Below are 19,373 nucleotides of genomic sequence, written 5' to 3'. Positions count from 1 at the left end.
AATTGTTTTATGTAGCTCAGTCTATTGATCCTTTTATTGTATGTTTATTTATTTTTGTATTTATCTTTTAAAAAATTTTCTCCCCCATCCAGATTCAAAGGAAATCTACACAGAGTTTCTTCTATTGCTTGTATAATTTCATTTTTTTAACACTTAGGTAGCATTCATTTGATGTTTATTCTAGAATAACATATTTTATGTAGTCGAGTACATTAAGCTTTCTTTTTCAAAATGAGGATCTAGATTTGCCAATACTGTTTCATAAAAAGTTCACCTTTTCTGCGACTATTTGAGATGCCACCTTAATTACATACAAAAGATTTCCCCTGTTTACTTGGGAATATATAGGGATTGTCTACTGTTTCTCAGGTTTGCAGTCATTAGAATTGTTTATGATATGTTTTCTAATCTGAAAAATCTAAGATAATTTTATTTACTCTGGTTTCAGATTTTTCTATTATTTCATATTAATCTTTTCATGTGAGCTTTATAATCAACTGGGGTATATATATATATATATATACATACATATATATATATATATACCCCAGTTGATTATATATAGGGAAGCATGCTATATTTATTATAATTCCAAGGAACTGACTTGCATTTTATGACTATTACTCTGGCAGCTGTTTTTAGGTAGATTGATGGTGAAGATGGGGAGAAATGATGGAAACAGAATAATCAGTTGATATAGAAATAATCTTGGTGAAAGATGGCTAAGACTTGGACCAGTTTAGTAACGCAGGAAACAAATTATCGCTCCAATTTTGAACATATTTTACAAGCCACAGTAGTGGGACTTCCTGAAGAATTGCATGTGAGTCATTAAAACCAATTATATTTCCAAGTATTTATATTTATATTTATTTTTATATTTATATTTCCAAGTAATTATATTTCTAAGTACTCTGTCCTGAGCAATTAGATTAGTGAAGTTGTTCTCTACTAAGAAATGGAAAGCTGTAGAGGAAAAAGATTTGGTGAAATTTTTGAGTTAAAGTTCAATCTAGATTTTTTTTATTTTTAGTGTGTTAATTTTGATTGAGTTGTCTCCTAGTCATGGAACATTTTATTTCTAAATTGTTACGTAATTGTTTATAATGTGTACTTTTTTTAATATTCCACTCTCTCTGATTTTGCCCTATTTTTCTGTGTTAGCTTTAATATATGACTCCTTTCTTTCTTTTTTCCCCCTCATCTACTGAAAGTCTTTCTTCTGAGTCATTTTATTATTTTTAATTTTATATATTTAAAAGAAAGAGTGAGTGAGAGAGAGAGACACAAGTGGTGGCAGGAGCAGAGAGAAAGAGAGAGGCAGACTTTCCTGCTGAGCAAGGAGCCCAAAACGGGGCTTGATCCAGGACCCCGGGATCATGACCTGAGCTGAAGACAGACAATGCACTGAGCCACCCGGGGGGCCCCTTTCTGAGTCATTTTCCTCCACTAAAATTTGTGGTTGAATTCAGTAAGTTTTGAAGGAAGATTATTGTGTTTTTAAAAATTTTATGTATTGGGTCACCGGGGTGACTCAGTTATTTAAGCCTCTGCCTTCAGCTCAGGTCACAAGCCAGGATCCTAGGATCAAGCGCCAAGATAAGTTGCCCGCTCAGCGAGGAGTCTGCTTCTCTCTGTCTTTCTGCTGTTCCCTCTGCTTGTGCTCTCTGTCTATCTCTCTGTCAAATAAATAAATAACTAAAACCTTTAAAAAATAAATAAATAAAAATTTTATGTATTTTCTCATTTCAATCGTTACTTGTTTATGAGACAATAACATATCTCTCTCAATTTATTGTTTATTTTAACAGAATATGGACAGTGACCTTGAGCAGAAATAAAAATCTGACCTGTCTTCTGAAAAATGGGTTTGTAATTTTTTTTTTACTATGTAACTGTAAGTACACTTTAAACAAATCAAGCATTTTCTATGTAATCAATCCCCTAGATTGTAGAGACTTGTTATTTGGTAACTGAAATATTTATGCCTTAATGAAATATCGGGACAGAGCCAAAAGTGTTTGGGCTGCTGCTTTTTTTCAGAAATGGTTTTAAAATGCTTTTAAAGTAAATCCCTTGTGACTGAAAAAGTAAAACTTCAAAATAATTAGAAGCCATTTCGTTTTAGAGTAACTTGTCAAAGAACCGTGAGTTAAAATTAATCCCTGGATGCTCTGAAGTCTCTCATTAGTTGAACTGTTCATAATTAATAATTAATGTATAGCTCCAAAATGCTTACATTTTTAGAAAGAAGAAATATATACATGTTTACATATAAATGTCATTTGACAAAAAATTTTATGAAAATAACTGACATTTTCATTAATGAGACTAAAATATAGGGAGCACAGGGATTGCAAAGGAGGCAACGTCCATGGGGGTCTGGAGGCTTCGGCGCTGGTAGGCAGCCCCTGGTGGTAGCTTGGGATGGCTGGCTGGAGATTTATAGCAACATGGCCAACTTCTCAGCTGTCACTGACAGAACTGATAGAAATGCAGAATGATCTCCTTAGTAAAGAGATAAACAGGCAGTTATCACTAATTCCACCAACTGAGAAGATTGGAGGTAAACACTGAGAAAACACGCTGGCACTGTCTTTGTGATGAACAAAAACATTTCAACTCTTTACACTTTTTCATGAATTTAAGTGAGTGGGATTGCAGAAAGTCCATTCTGGCTCTTGTGGACGGACACATTTGGGACCTGTATAACCCTTTGACCAAGGCGTGTAAAGTTAAATTTCTTACTTTTTTTTTTTTTTTTTTTTTGCTTAAATCTATTTATTTTTTAGAGAGAGAGAGAGAGAGCACAAGTAGGCAGAGTGGCAGGCAGATGGAGAAGGAGACGCAGGGTCCCCAGTGAGCAGAGAGTCCAAAGCAGCGCTTGACTCCAGGACCCTGGGACCATGACCTGAGCTGAAGGCAGATGCTTAACCGACCCAGCAGCCCAGGTGCCCCCCAATTTTTTTTTACATTCAAAGATCATGATCCAATGGAAAGGAGTAAGGTTTATGAACATTTTTATGCCATGATGATGGGCTATGTGACAAAGACGGCATTCGAAGGAGAAGAAGTGTTCAATTTGTACAGAGCTCCAGAAGTTCCCGGAGACTTCTGCTATGATGTAGTTTTATTTTATTTTTAAGATTTTATTTATTTACTTGATATTGAGAGAGAAGGAGCACCAGCAGGCAGAGCAGCAGGCAGAGGGAGAGGGAGAAGCAGACTGCCCTACTGAGCAGAGAGCCCGATGTGGAACTCGATCCCAGGACCCAGGATCATGACCTGAGCCAAAGCCAGTTGCTTAACCAACTGAGCCACCCGGGTGCCCCTATGACATAGTTCTAGAGAAGGAACTTGGTGAGCGGATGCTAACAAAAGAGAACCTACATCCCTTTACAAAAGATACTTGTGCTTTCATTTATAAAAATCTTCCATCTGAAACTCTGGAAGTCGAAGCCAAAGAAGCATTAGCTATGTATCAACACAGGAGTGCTTGGGTGGCTCCTTTGGTTAAGCATCCAACTCTTGGTTTCAGCTCAAGTCATAATCTTAGGTTCCTGAGAATAAGCATTGCATCAGGCTCTGTGCTCAGCAGGGAGTCTGCTTGAGATTCTCTCTCTCCCTCTGCCCCCCCCCCACTCTTTCTCTCTAAAATAAATAAAATCTTTTAAAAAAAAGATATGGGGCAATGGGTGGCTCAGGGGGTTAAAGCCTCTGCCTTCGGCTCGGGTCATGATCCCAGGGTCCTGGGATCAAGCAACCATCAGGCTCTCTGCTCAGTGGGAAGCCTGCTTCCTTCTCTCCCTCTGCCTTCCTCTCTGCCTACTTGTGAGCTCTGTCTATCAGATAAATAAATTAAATCTTTAAGAAAAAAAAGGATATATTTCCAAACAGCAAGTACAAAATAGATTTCATAGACGAGGTTATCTCCAACCCCTGAGAGAACAGTCCAACTACACAGATTTGATGACTTAATTGATGTGAGTAAGGATCTTATTATTCCAGAACAAATGTTTGTTTCTAGTTTGAAGAGTCAGCAGGTCACAGTCTCCAGTCCAGTCTTGTAGGAAGATTCCAGGGCCTCTCTTTACCTGTACACATCAGGGCACATTTTAAGATACAGGATAAACTACTGAAAAGATCTCGGAAAATGGTAACTAAAGATCAAATTAAACCTCAGAGGGAAGTGCATCTATCTAGTAGTTTTCTAAAATTAAATATGAATAGTAGATTAAAATAAAGTTTTCTACGACACAAAACAAAACAAACATGGGAGCACAGCCTTCTTGGCAGGCCAAGAATTACAGCGGTTCTGCACAAATGGCCTTGTTAGCTCTGATGCCTCCCTCAGTTTTTTGTTTTCCTCTTGCTCTCTTCTGGAGCTACCTTTCATCACCTCTCCATTTCTGTCTTCTCACTTTTCCAGAGAAACATTCCTGTGGTTTATGCCTTTGTAGATGTGTTCTCTGGTTTCATTTAGAAACAGTGTTTGCCAGTTAATTTACATTATTTATGTAGTTCATTTAAGCTTAAATAAATCTAAATTGTCTCCCCAAAGAAACTAAAAAATATATACATCATGAATTCCATGACTTACTGTGGTATTTTTTGTCTTGGTTTCCATATAAAATTAATTCAGAGGGAAATGCAAGGTGTAGAGCAGTAGCTTGACTACTGGATGATAACATTTCAGTGAGCCACTCAAAATTGAGCCCAACTGCAGACATTTAAGTAATAAAGCTCAAGAGATCCAAATTAATTTTAATCTACGTGATTTGTGTTTAATTGGGTGAGTAGATAATTTCTTTGCATTCTCAGAAATGAGATATTTAAAGAATGAATGACAATAATTTTGGGAAGTTTATTAATCATGTGAAAAATTAACTCATCGACTTATCTGTCACTGGTATTTATGACTTTTTTTCTTGTTTATTTGATTATACAATTAATTCAAGTCATATCTGTCAGGAAAAAAACCATGTATAACAATATATATTTTATTATGTATAATATTTCTACATTTCTTTTGTCTAATAAAGACAACTTTCAAGAACTAACAGCTGAAAAGACACTTAAAGTAAATAGTAAGCCTTACTTTCTGGTCAATGTAATAGATATGATTTTTGCATAAATATCCAGTAGACACGAAGATATTATTCCATAAAGATGTGTTGATATCATCCTGGAAAGTGGTCAAGTATTCTAGATTCAGAAAACCTTAGAATAATCTGGCCATGACTGATTCTATCAAAGACCAAAAAACATAGAACAAAACATGTTTCAGTTGGATCATATAATACATTCTATTGTTCTGGCGATTACTGCCAAGTTAGTCTTGGTTTAATTAGACTGGTTCTAAACTTTGAAACAAATAAACGTTAATAATAGAGTTGGAGTCACACTTCTTAAGAACAATGCTTTTGGGGGCGCCTGGGTGGCTCAGTGGGTTAAAGCCTCTGCCTTTGGCTCAGGTCATGATCCCAGAGTCCTGGGATCGAGCCCCGCATCGGGCTCTCTGCTCAGCAGGGAGCCTGCTTCTACCCCCTCTCTCTCTGCCTGCCTCTCTGCCTACTTGTGATCTCTGTCTGTCAAATAAATACATAAAATCTTTAAAAAAAAAAAAAAGAAAAAGAACAATGCTTTTGGCCTAGAAGTTCCACTTCTTATCCATCATTATCGTCCATCTTTGTTCTAAAGCTTAATTACACACACACACACACACACATCTGCATACCCTGATATTGTACAGAAATATGCAGATGGGGGAAATTCTCTTAGGTTTATCACAATAACCATTTCTTTTTTTTTTCTACATAAAAACAATTTATATTTTAAATCACCTTTCTGTATAGTTAATTACTACTTTATACTTTTGATTTTATCATGGATTTTTAATGTAACTATCCATTTTTCATATCATACTTTTGTTTTTTGTTTTCTAATTCACAAGGCAATAGGCCTGCTCTGAACAGTCGTGGGACCTGGGTCAAGAAAACAAATGCAGGTTTATTTTAAAATAGAAGTCAAGAGGGGCACCTGGGTGGCTCAGTTGCTAAGCATCTGCCTTCGGCTCAGGTCATGGTCCCCAGGTCAAGGATCAAGCCCAGCATGGGGCTCCCTGCTCAGCAGGAAGCCTACTTCTCCCTCTCACATTCTCTATGCTTGTGTTTCCTCTCTTGCTGTGTCTCTCTGTGTCAAATAAATAAATGAAAGCTTCAAAAATAAAAAAATAAAAAATAAAATAAAATACAAGTCAAAATAACAAACTTAAATAAAACATGTTCTATATCCAAAACTTGATGATAAACCTGCCTAAACACAGGACTGAAAACTTGGGTATAAAACTATATTTTACATTCTGATTCCTGTCCATGCCTTAAACATAGAACCCTAGTTAAGGGCCTCCATTCACTGAAGCCAAAGGCAGTCCTCAAGATTGGGGTTGGTACTTGATTTTTAATTTTGTATTACATTCATTAGCATTTTCTGCACTTACTGCATTCCTACCTAGTTGACTCAGGCAAAATAAAAATGACCCCAACATATACCTTGTGTGTATGTCAAGTGAACCATGAAAAATAAATACTTTATGTTTTAGAATGAATTATATCAGAATATCTGATGACACAAAGTTGCAAAGGAACTCCTTAAGAAAAAACAATAAAACACAACGGTAGTGGATAGATTATAATACCAATAAACTTCAAAGGATTTAAAGAATATCTTTTCATAAAAAGACACCAAAAACAAAGGTTAAAAAAAAGTATACAAAGAAAATATAACCAGTGCATATACGTGATTTACAGGGTGATATTTATTCTCTATTTCTTGTATCTGTATAGGGTTAAGGAAATTTCCAACATTCTTCCCAGGAGCAGAGTATCTGTTGGGGGCATTGGGCTAAACTCCATACACAGTAAAGAAAATTGGGCATTTCAAGAATCTGGGTGGAAAATTACTAAAAGGAAACATCCAAGGAAGGGGAAGATTCTGGCTAAACTCACGAATGGGCTTCTTGCTGAAGGCAGGTCAGAGTAAAGACATCCCCTGGAGAAAGGTGGAGATTGAGGAACTGCATTAGTTGTCAATGATTCTGACTAAACAGATGTAGGAGGGTCTTGATAAAACTGGGTAATGCAGTGATGACCATGGAAGTCCAAAAATCAGGGCCTAACTAAGAAGAGTTGAGGGAGGCTGAGGACTCAGAGTTTAGTTAGGGAGGGAATCTTTTTTTTTTTTTTTAACTGTATTTATTTATTTGATACACAGCGATCACAAGCAGGCAGAGAGGCAGGAAGAGAGAGAGGAGGAAGCAGGCTCCCTGCTGAGCAGAGAGCCCGATTCGGGGGCTCGATCCCAGGACCCTGAGTTCATGACCTCAGCTGAAGGCAGAGGTTTAACCCACTGAGCCACCTAGGCAACCCTAGGGAGGGAATCTTTGTCACAACTCCCAAAACCCATTGCCAGGTTTACTTTTCTCTATACCCCTTATCATATTCACAGCATGCAATTGATTTATTCTTTTGTTACATTTCCCTTGTTAAAATGTAAACTCCAAGAGAGCATGGATTTTTGTATCTAGTTTATTCTTTGCGATTGACCACCAGCTAGAACCTGGACAGGGCTGAGTAGGGACTAAGCACACAGTTGTTGATTTATTATCTATTGCATGCTTTCTGTTGGGCCTTTGAAATAAAATAACTCATGAAAATTATTTCTAATGATACATAGAATAAAACCTTTAGTAAATAAAAATGATCGTTTTATCTGTTGGATTTTAAGATGTTAGATCTAGAATGGGTTAGTATAATGCTGTAGAAAGTGAAAATGACCATTTAGCTGACAATGATGAATAAAAGGATGTAATTAGCATACTGTTTTCCTCTTAGTTACAATTAATTTTACTGCTGGTAGAAATAGCAAATGGAAGAATTCACCGATTTTATTCCTGTGGATGTTTCTTTTCTCTTCCACCTGAAGCAGCTGACATGCTGCTGATAAGGAGGCATGAAATTTGACAAATATTCTCTAATTTATTTCTGGTTTTCAAGTGTGCAAAACACAGGAAAAAAAAAATCAGAAAGCCAGAAAACTTGCCATGATGTCAAAAGAAGAAAAGAAGGTCTAACCTTAAAAAGAATATTTTTAGTTGAAATATACATTTGTATGTGAACATTTTGAACATTATCCTTCTGAGTAACCAATCCCATGGATTTCAGGTACTCTCGGAAGAACAACTGTAATATGTTTGTCAATGATTTGCCTAAATTTGACTTACAGACTTCTAAGTGCTTAGGGGATTTTAGTGAACAAGAGAACAAGACAAGTTCCCTCTATGCCTTCCCTGAAGTTACTGTGTAGGAAGACATGAACTCAATAATTCATTTATATGAATTTTGGAATAGTGTATATTATACAGGGCATGTTAGAAATAGATTGTCCAATTTTAAAAGTCTTGAGGTCTATGAAGGGACACTAGAAAATATAATGGTTAAATTAAGATTAGAGAAAGAAGTAAGTTGATATTAATTTAGGGAGAGAGGAAATATAGGAGGAGGGAATCGTACTCGGAGAGGCTGTGAGGTGAAATGCTGTCTGAGCACCACAGGAAACTGAAGAACAATCCGACTAAAGCATAGAACTTCAAGCAGAGAGAGGTGGGTGAAGGCTCAGAAAATGAATGGCCTGATAATGTATTAAAAAAAAAATTAAAGTTTATCTTAAAGACAAATGAAGCCATTTGAAGACACAGATGGCATCCCTAGAGAGGACAAAGACCATGAGACAAAATTTGAAGACTACTGGGGGCATCCAGATCATGGTGACCTGGACTAGACTTGTGGCAGCGAAGATGTGCAGAGGTCGATAGACGGCAGAGATGTGAGGTGTGAATGACTGGGTGTGTGAGATGTACGGGGAGGAGTCATCAAGGCTCAGTTCACCATTTCTGGCTTGAAAACCTAGGTGATATGGTTTGCTAATTGCACGTGTGTTTACTAATATAGAAACAAAAGAGGAAGAGTAAGTGTGGAAGGAAAAATCAATGATGCACTCAGTTTTAGGGAGAAATGCAAAATATAGTGCAGGCAGAATACAGATGAAAAGTCTGTGCTAAAGAAAGATATTTGTCGGGGCGCCTGGGTGGCTCAGAGGGTTAAGCGTCTGCCTTCTGCTCGGGTCATGATCTTGGGTTCCTGGGATCAAGACCCGCATCGGGCTCTTGGCTCAGCAGGGAGCTTGCTTCCCCCTCTCTCTTTCTGCCTGCCTCTCTGCCTACTTGTGATCTCTCTCTCTCTGTCAAATAAATAAATAAAATAAAAAAAAAAAAGATATTTGTCACCAGCAGCATATACATGGCATTTTGTTTCAACCCTTACTAGTAGTACACAGTGTAGTTCTGACATGAACATCCTGAGTTAGCCTCACAGTCCACAGGTCTATAACATTTTTTTTTTCCAGAAAGAATTAACTTAAAATAACATTGATTAAGAGTCAGTAACAAAAATCAAAATAGCAATTATACCCTCAGATGAGAATGTAGCAATCCTGTTCCAGGCCTTAAATTAAGTAAATACAGTTTTATTTTTCAGTTGGTCTCTTGAACTCAAATATATGTGTATTAATATAATTCATTGTCTTCAATGATCCATATTTTGCTCCTTTCAATACAAGACTCTTGTTTCCTTTGTTTCTGTTCCCCTTGTATTTTTCCCTACAAAGTACAATTTTCACTTGTAGAAGCAGCTCAATCATCTGCCCTTGAAAACGTATTCCCAAACCTGCAATTCCATGGGGCTCTTTCATTTTGGCATTTCCTGTGAACCAAGACAATAACAGCTCCATTTTTAAAGAAGCCTGAATCGGGCTTCGCAGCCTCTGCACTCCTGTAACAAAATCTACTCAATGTGTTCATGTCATCTGTCACCACTCTCTCTTCACATATTTCTCGGGGGGGCGGGCTTGGGAGCCGGCATGAGAATATACTGGTACTGTTACTACTGCTATTGCCATAAATAAGAAAGTCTTTTGTCTCTGACCTGGGAGTATCATGACTTCTGCTAATATCCATGAATGAGAGCCAGGTTAATGAGCTAGCTTCCAAGTAAAGTAACACCAGATCCTTCACAGTTCTCTGTTAATATGAAAAACAAAAACAAAAATCAACTATTATTTATATGAACCAGTAGAATTTCCTAGAGTGCATTAGACAAAATAGGAGGTAAATTTATCGTGATCGTGCAATGATATAAGGATTAGTCAACCTGGTTGAGGTTATAAAAATGAGGTCTCAGGAGGTAATCCTGACAGGAAAAAGTCATACCAGATACACTTTTATCTAAGAAGAAAATTCTGTCAATTTAGGGAATCAAAAAATTACAGGTACAATTTTATTGGTTAAGACATAGGCTATTAATTAGGAATGAAATTCTGATATTATCTATCCTAAAAGTTAGGTCTATGTTGCAGCAGAAAATATAATTAAATGGGGTGGGTCATTGTCTCCTTCCTCATTCCTTAATACATGTAAGTGCTCTAGAATATACTTGACTGATGATAGCATGTATAGCACACGTACACATATATACTCCTAAGATGCAGTGTTTGTGTAATAGTATGATCTTCGAATTCAAAAGAAGGGGTGCACAGGGAGGAATTCTCCTTTTGGAAATTGTTGGGGGAAATAAACTACCACAATATTCACCACGTGGTCCCCAGGAGCTCTTTGAGCAGCACTCCACAACAAGAACAGCTGAAACTGCGGACTTTTCAGGGAAGACAAGGGCTGATTTATCAAGAGCATGACAGGCTGCTGAATTATGAAAGGGTCAGGTGCATTCTGCCCCAAATCTTTCATCTTTCTAAAGGCGATCTCTCACCTACACTTCAGGCGAGTTCCTCAACTACATAGTACCTGGATTTATGACTCATAGGCACTAGGCATGGTGGCGGGCTCAGTTTTTAGTGCGTTGCGTGTATTCAGAAGGGGGGTAACCTCCACCTTCACCTAAATTGCAGTTTCCAATGGCCTGAGTGTGACTATCAGGGGGTGTGTCTTAGGGAGGCAGAGCCTCTAAGGTAAGGATTGCGTGGTGTGTGAACATATGCTGGCAGGTGTATGTGTGTACATATCCGTGCACACGTGAGGACTTACACATGAAGCAATCATTATCGCTCACAAGGTTATGGGCAAGTTGGGCCTGACTCCTGACTCCAGACTGGGCACATTCACGTTTCCTGTCAACCCCAAGTCAGATGGGTGGTTCTACTGACATAGACTGGACTTTCTCATTTCTCTATAAGGTCAGCTGACTGTCAGTTAATCCAGGATGACCTTGTCTGGGTCCATGAGCACTATTTGCCTCCGGCCAAGTGATCTTTTATCTTCTACCACGCTGAACCAAACTTCTCATTTATGTCTCACAGGCAGAATTCCAAGAAGGAGTGGAAGGAACACACGGGGTCTTAATCATAGGCCCAGAACTAGAAAACTATTAGTTCTAGTACTTTCTGTTGGTCAAACAAGTCACAGTCCAGCTCATATTTAAGAATCTCCAGCTCTAAATAGCATTTCCTCAGAGAGGACTGCTCCAAATTTATCATCCTATCATTTTGTTTAATTCTCTGATCAACACATTTAACTGTCAGAACTTGAGGAATTATTTACATTTCTGTTTTTTTTTTGTCCTTAACTATCTCCACAGATGAGAATGTAAACTCAGAGTCTTGTCCATTGCTAAAATCTCAACTGATGGGGCGCCTGTGTGGTTCAGTGGGTTAAAGCCTCTGTCTTCAGTTCATCATGATCTCAAGGTCCTGGGATCAAGTCCTGCATGGGGCTCTCTGCTCAGCAGGGAGCCTGCTTCCTTCTTGCTCTCTGCCTGCCTCTCTACCTACTTGTGATCTCTGTCTGTCAAATAAATAAATAAAATCTTAAAAAAAAAAAAAAACCTCAACTGATAAACTCAGTAAAATAGTTCATGGCACATAGTAGGTACTCGATTCACATTTTTTGATGGCTCTGTGAAAATTCATTAAACGCACAGGAATCCTTTTTTTTTACACTATGGAGTATTATGCCTCCATCAGAAAGGATGAATACCCAACTTTTGTAGCAACATGGACGGGACTGGAAGAGATTATGCTGAGTGAAATAAGTCAAGCAGAGAGAGTCAATTATCATATGGTTTCACTTACTTGTGGAGCATAACAAATATCATGGAGGACAAGGGGTGTTAGAGAGGAGAAGGGAGTTGGGGTAAATTGGAAGGGGAGGTGAATCACGAGAGACTATGGACTCTGAAAAACAATCTGAGGGGTTTGAAGTGACAGGGGGTGGGAGGTCGGGGTACCAGGTGGTGGGTATTATAGAGGGCACGGATTGCATGGAGCACTGGGTGTGGTGAAAAAATAATGAATAGTGTTTTTCTGAAAATAAATAAATTGAAAAAAAAAAAAGAACAATGAAAACTCTTACCCTTATACTCTAATAAGTGAAATAATGCAAATATAAGAACAAAAAAGGAGCAGGGAAGTAAATTAAAAAAGCTGATTTTATCATATTTATAAACATATATGAAAGAATCCAAAATGTTTCTGAACATACCATTTGTTCTCTGGTTTATTTATTATTAACAAAAAAATTGTAAAAAATTTAAAAAAAAGTATTAAACCTTAAATATTTTTTTCAATTAGCAAATTATTCACTGTAACATATATCATCAAATTTTCTATTTTTAAACATTTAGGAAATAAAGCTAGATTTGTTAACTGTTATTTTATTTGAATGCTGTGCTTTATCCAGAAAGGATAAAATAAATTATTCACTTTAAATGGAGAAATATATTAATAAATTCTGATCACTTCTATTCTGTGAATCATCTCTTTTGCATTGCAAAAAAATTAATGTCTCTCCCTACCCTGAATAATTTATGTACTCTCCTCAGTCTTAGCAGCAATATAATAAATGTACTGCATTCCTGGCAAGTTGAAGGTTCTGTTCACAAAGTGTGGTAGATTTTTTAACACAGTTGCCATGTGCTTCTAAGTCATCTGCCTACTAATTATCAACGAGGCTGTCATTCGAGCAATGCAATCTAAACCTTTCTCAGATTTCTGCCCAGTCTACGTGTGCCACATTCTCCATCAGGGTTAGCCAGGCAAATATAACATTTATTTTTTTTTCCTTTTTATTTCTCTAAGCAAGATAATTTCTGTTCAATAGGGACTTAAAACTGAGTGTCCTGGAGGTAGGCACTCATAGTTCTCATCTTTTCTCTACGTTTAATAGTGTTAAACTTGGGCAAATAGTTTTATTTTTTTCTCCCACTAAGGCAGGTTTTTTATTTTTTTAATCTGTTTGGTAGTGATAATAAAGACTTTTAAAAAAATATTATAGGTAGGGCGCCAGGGTGGCTCAGTGGGTTAAGCCGCTGCCTTTGGCTCAGGTCATGATCTCAGGGTCCTGGGATCGAGTCCCGCATCGGGCTCTCTGCTCAGCAGGGAGCCTGCTTCCTCCTCTCTCTCTCTCTGCCTGCCTCTCTGCCTACTTGTGATCTCTCTCTGTCAATAAATAAATAAAAAATCTTAAAAAAAATTATAAGTAAAATACCAGAATCAAATGATGAAAAAATCCTAAATTGATTAGAATAGTGTCTAGAACATAGAAATTCCTCTATATGTTTAGTTACTATTAACAAAAGGAATTTATACTTTCATTAATTCAAAGCTAAATATTATTATTTTATGAATGTCAAACACATTAGGTAAATTATTATCTCATGGAATTGGTCGTTTTTAAGGATAGGAATATCATTATTTTATCTGATTACAATAGAAAAATGAAGCAAAGAAAAAATCATAATATGGTACGTGTTACTCCTACTTAGTGCAGATAAAACTGAGTCATGCATGTGTTTTTATTTCATTTCTTAAAGAACTCAACCTGAAAAAACAAACTCATATTCGAAGTAACTAAATTTTAATTTAATGTTAATGGTGAGAGCAGCTCATACAGGTATACCCACAGGAATCCTGGATTACTTTCACTAGATGAACTGCTGTAAGTTTAAAATGGCTGAGATGTCAAGAATTTGCTTTGCTGGCACCATTAAAGAAAACAAATGGAGAAAACCAAAGAGAAGTGCTTCTTGGTTATGTTCAGTAGATATCTTCCCTGGAAAATAACCAATTTCCCATCTAAATCACAGGTTTCTTTAGTTCAGCTATTTTAAATGTACCCAAAACTTCAGACATAAAGTACCCATAGCTAAAAGCGTGGAAAACGAATAGCTTCTTTTAGGCCAGCAACTTTGTGGAAAGATTAAACCAATAGAGCAGAAGAAAGAGAAGCACTAAACTAAAAACCGCAGCCAAGAGCTTAGCAAGCTTCAGGGGATGTTCAGAGAACAGGAAAACGTAAGAGTGATGGAAAGAACCACTAACACGAGACTTCGACAGCAATACCATAGAAAGAGAAATTCATGAGAAAGAAAAGGAAAAATATGAATATTTACACTATGGTAGTGGAGAATTTAAAACCCTAGTAATATCACTGGTGATGTGGGCATTTATGTACTAACGTATACAGTTGGTAGCAACATTGCAATGACATGAATGGAGCTGGAGAGCATTAAGTTAAGTGAAATTGGTCAAAGAAAGAAAAATACCATATGATTCCTTTGTATGTGGAATTTAAGATACAAAACAAAGGAGCAAAGGGCAGGAGAGAAAGGTAAACCAAGGAACAGACTCACATACAGAGAACCAACGATGGTTACCAGAGGGGAGGGGGTGGGAGGAGGGTGAAATGGGTGATGGGGACGAAGGGGTGCACGGGGTGTTGTATGGAAGCACTGAATTACTATATTGTGCACCTGAAACTAATATTGCACAGTATAGCAACTAGCTGGAGTTTAAATAAAAATTAAAAAAAAAAAAAGAAAAGAAAAAATGGCGGATGTTAATTTAGCTTTGGGTTATGAATTAACACTACTTAATAAAGTGGGATTGATACACCAGACAATTCCATCATCCATCCATCCATCCATCAACGCATCAATCTACCCTTCTATCTCTCCATTGTCAATTAGGTATCAGTCAGTCTAACAACCATTCAATAACTACCTATATTGTATTAAACATTCAGGGTATGTCAGTGACAAGCCTTTCATTTCTTTTAATATATAATAATACATATTTATTTAAAATATGAGTCTGTATGTTAAAAATCTGGTTGTATAAATTTATTCATAATAGTGAAATCTGACTTTTCGTCAATCGTCTATCATTTGAAGTTCAATTATGAACCTGCTCTCAGCAAAAATACTTCACCTGTGTAGATCCACTCATGCAGAGGTCAACATATTGGTGCCTATCTAGTATTATACTAAAATCTCATTATTTAGCATAATGTTGTGAAGAGGCTGGTTTGAATAGAGGCATTCTACTGAGAATGCTTACAAAACCCAACGTTTCAGCCTGATATGCTTGCATTTATCCTACTGTCAGCTAAGTACTTCTTCACTGTTGTTGGAGTATAGTTAATACTTCATTGCTTTGAGTATTGACATGGAAAATTTCTGGGGTCAAGTACATATCCAGATAATCATTCTACTAAAATTTTAGTTGATAATTCATTCCTAAAATTCTTCCTCTTTAGTTATAAAGGAACACTTTTTAATATTTCTTTTCTGCAAAATTATTTGTAAAACTATTTTTCTTTGCTTTATAGGTCATTATTATCTTTTTCCATATATATGTTAAATATATGTATGTGTTCTATATATCACTATATATATACACATTTTAGATATATATATATAAAAACAGGAATAGAGATAGATGATAGATAGATAGATAGATAGATAGATAGGTGATCGATCTCCTAATTTTTACCACAACCAAGTTTTCTCTTTAGTTCAAGAAATCCAACATATTTTAATAATTGTTCTGAGTCAAGTAATTACAAAGGAGTCAAGATCAGAAATAATTTTATAGTAGTTTATGGTAACCTCTCAGATCTTCTGTAAGTTTTCTAAATATTTTACTTTACACCATGTATTTGTCATAGAAAAAACAATGGTGTATCCTGAATAACTTTCAGTTGGTGTTGATGAAGAGATATGTGATACTTTCCCTCCAAATTGAGTCTACAAATATTATTATTGCTTGTTTCCATTGTCTAGATGGCTCTTTGTCTTTTCTTCTCTAAGATGAATTTGTTGATATTTGCTCAAAATCTCATCCCTTTCAATATCCTTTGGGAACTCGATCTCCCCATTATCCTGTGTTTCATGTGTCTTCATTTGTCTCATTTCTACTGGGTACCTCATAATAGAACATAAGCCACCAAATTTTTGCCATTTTAAAGTTAAGATAAATAAATAAGTAAATAAACAGTAGCATTCATTTGGGCCTTGTTCCTCTCTAGATCTTATGGTACAGGCCTCTTTCTAGCCATAGAAAATTTTCTAGAAAGAGTATACTGCACTTACTACTTCTGCCTCTTAACCTTTTGATTATTTTCCAAAATTATATTCTGGCTTCTACCTCTTCCATGCTAATGAAGTACTTTTCTTCAGTTACTAATGACCTCCTCATTTCTAAATAAAACAGGGCTTCTTTTTTAGTCTTTATCCTCTTGGCTCATTAATATGCATGTTAGTCTCATATTAGTTCACCTCCCTTGAATATATATCCCAGCAATGTCGATACCAACTGGTGGCACTGTTGCTGAATTCTGGACAAGAAAACGTAGGGACATGTGATGTATGTCACTTTCAGGATTGCCTTATGAAGCTTCTTTCCACTCCTCTAAGCTGTCTGTATTTTTTCATCTGTGGATCAACCATGGAGTTTCCATAAGACTCACCAATAGTAAAGAAATAGTGGAACTGAAGAAAGAATCCCTGGTTTCAGAATAGTCAGGTAGAATGTGGGTGACCACCAGTTATCTAAGTTTGTCTGAGACCTGCCCAGTTTTAGAATAGAAACTCAGGAATTCTGGGAATCCTTTCAGTTCTGCACAAATCAGGAAGGTTGATTATCTTTCAACATGGGTAGCATTGGATGCTATGATACCCATTGAACACTAGATATGTAGTGAACAACCAATGAACATTCCACCCTATTAAGATACAAAGATCTGAAATTTTTTGTTGTTGTTATCACAGCCATCCTGAATAAATATCTAACTTAAATAAGGGAAACCAATTATCTCCCTTTCATATTGCTTAACTTCCTCTTTTATTTATTACATTTCCAATTACTATTATCAATTCTCTATGTAGTCCAGACCTGATGATATTGCTTAACTTCCTCTTTTATTTATTACATTTCCAATTACTATTATCAATTCTCTATGTAGTCCAGACCTGATGATTATCTCAATTCTTTTAGTCATTTATGCTCAATTCTTTTTAGTCATTCATAAAGCCTAGCAAACCCTAACTCCGTACAATCTCTAAATGTTTCACTTTTCTCTATTTTCCTTCCCAGACATGAGTTTGTGTTCTCTTATTTCTTCACTTAGAACACTGATAATCATATTCGCTGACATAATATAATTATTCAGTGATTTGCTAAAGATGCCCTGAATACACCTAAAATATTCTGATCATAGGTCTGGGATGGGAGGGACCTGTTATTTAAATCAGTCCCATGACACTGATAATAAGTGTGACAGTTTAGAAACATTGGCATTGACTGTTGCTAAAGCCTTATTATGAATGGTTTGTACATTAATAAAAGTCCCCTTCATATTAGGAGTTTGGTAATAATGATTTTCTTTTCTTTTCTTTTCTTTTCTTTTTTTTTTAAAGATTTTATTTATTTAATTGACAGAGAGAAATCACAAGTAGGCAGAGAGGCAGGCAGAGAGAGAGAGAGGGAAGCAGGCTCCCTGCTGAGCAGAGAGCCCGATGTGGGACTCGATCCTAGGACCCTGAGATCATGACCTGAGCCGAAGGCAGCGGCTTAACCCACTGATTCACCCAGGTGCCCCGGTAATAATAATTTTCTAAAGGAAGAAATAAGTTCATATGTCTGTGGCAGAGTAAATAGTTTTTCTAAAATAACCCCTCCCCATCTCCATGGAAAAAAAATATGCCCTTGCCCTTTGATTAGGGCTTGATTTTACGTGTGTATGATTTATATGGGTTATATTTAACTTTAATTCTAAACAGAAATGACCCAAAAAGCAATACAACAGTAACAGGTAACTAAGTTGAACCTCTTCAGGAAATTGTCAAATTTTGTTGATGAGCTTAAACTACCCAAAACATGACAACATTCGCATAAGAAATTAATCTGGTTTGACTCATCTGAATCTTTTTTTAAAAGTTTCATTCCAGAGAAGGGGTGGGGAAGGACAGAAGGAGAGGGAGACAAGCCGACTGTCCCCTGAGCAGGGAGCCTGACTCAATGCCAGGACTCTATCCCAGGACTCTGAGGTCACGACCTGAGCCAGGAACCAGTTACTTCACTGACTGAACCACCAAGATGCCTCTCATCTGAACCTTTTTGAGTATTATGTCTTGAGGATTTTTAGGGAGATCCCAAGGTGTCACCTGAAATGATAGAAGGCAGACAAAAGATGTGTCATTTTTGGAAGCTGTTCAAGTTGCCCTTTGATTTCCTTTTCAAAACACTGAGTATATTTGTTTCACTCATGGTAAAATCCAACACCCTTTCAATCATGGGAAGAGCCAGACATGGCCCTGAGTTACCTCACTTAGCTCATCCTCTAATCTTCCTTCTCTCTCCCCCGCAGATCTCCTCTTCTTGTTGTTTCTTTGTCAGTGCAGTCTTTAGCGGAGTGATCATGTTCCTGAGGAGGCATAAATGGGTTCTTGATGTGGAGGTGTGGTGACAAAAACCGTACTTTAAAAAATGTATATGTCACTGATACACATATGGTCCATTAACAGATTGATAGTGAGTATGCAGCATGGTAATTTCCTCGCAGGGGTTATTAGAGGAACCCCTTAGCAGGGTAGTAATGAAAAAAAAAAAAAAGGCTAAGAAACACTGTTAGCTCATCAGGAAATCAGGAAATACCATACATAGCACCGTGTGACTGGTTGTTTCCACTGCCTGGAAAATTCTCTCCCTGGGAACTGCACAACTTGATCTGTCCAAAGTATTTACAATTTTTTCTCACTCTGATATGTTCTTTTCCTGCATTTTATTTTTCTCTTTACCCCTTAACACTAACAGTTGTATCGCAAGCTTCTTTCTCATTCACTAAAATAAAATTTCCAATAGCTGGGATTTTGCCCTTTCTAGTTTATTCTCCAGAACCTAGAGAATTGTACGCCCTGAAAATAGAATAGTGGGGCTAGGGAAAGAAGATAAGCCAAGCCTTTAGCTTT

General features: G+C 36.8%; 1 pseudogene; it reads left to right on the top strand.

Annotated features, from left to right (window-relative positions):
* The first annotated feature begins 2,478 nt into the window (after positions 1-2,478).
* LOC116587262 overlaps positions 2,479-19,373 on the top strand; it is a 31,740-nt pseudogene continuing 14,845 nt past the window's right edge.

This window comes from Mustela erminea, chromosome 3, assembly GCF_009829155.1.
Source record: "Mustela erminea isolate mMusErm1 chromosome 3, mMusErm1.Pri, whole genome shotgun sequence".
In the NCBI taxonomy this organism is placed as follows: domain Eukaryota; kingdom Metazoa; phylum Chordata; class Mammalia; order Carnivora; family Mustelidae; genus Mustela; species Mustela erminea.
The sequence above is the reverse complement of the archived record's forward strand: the minus strand, read 5'-3'. Positions and strand labels throughout refer to the sequence as shown.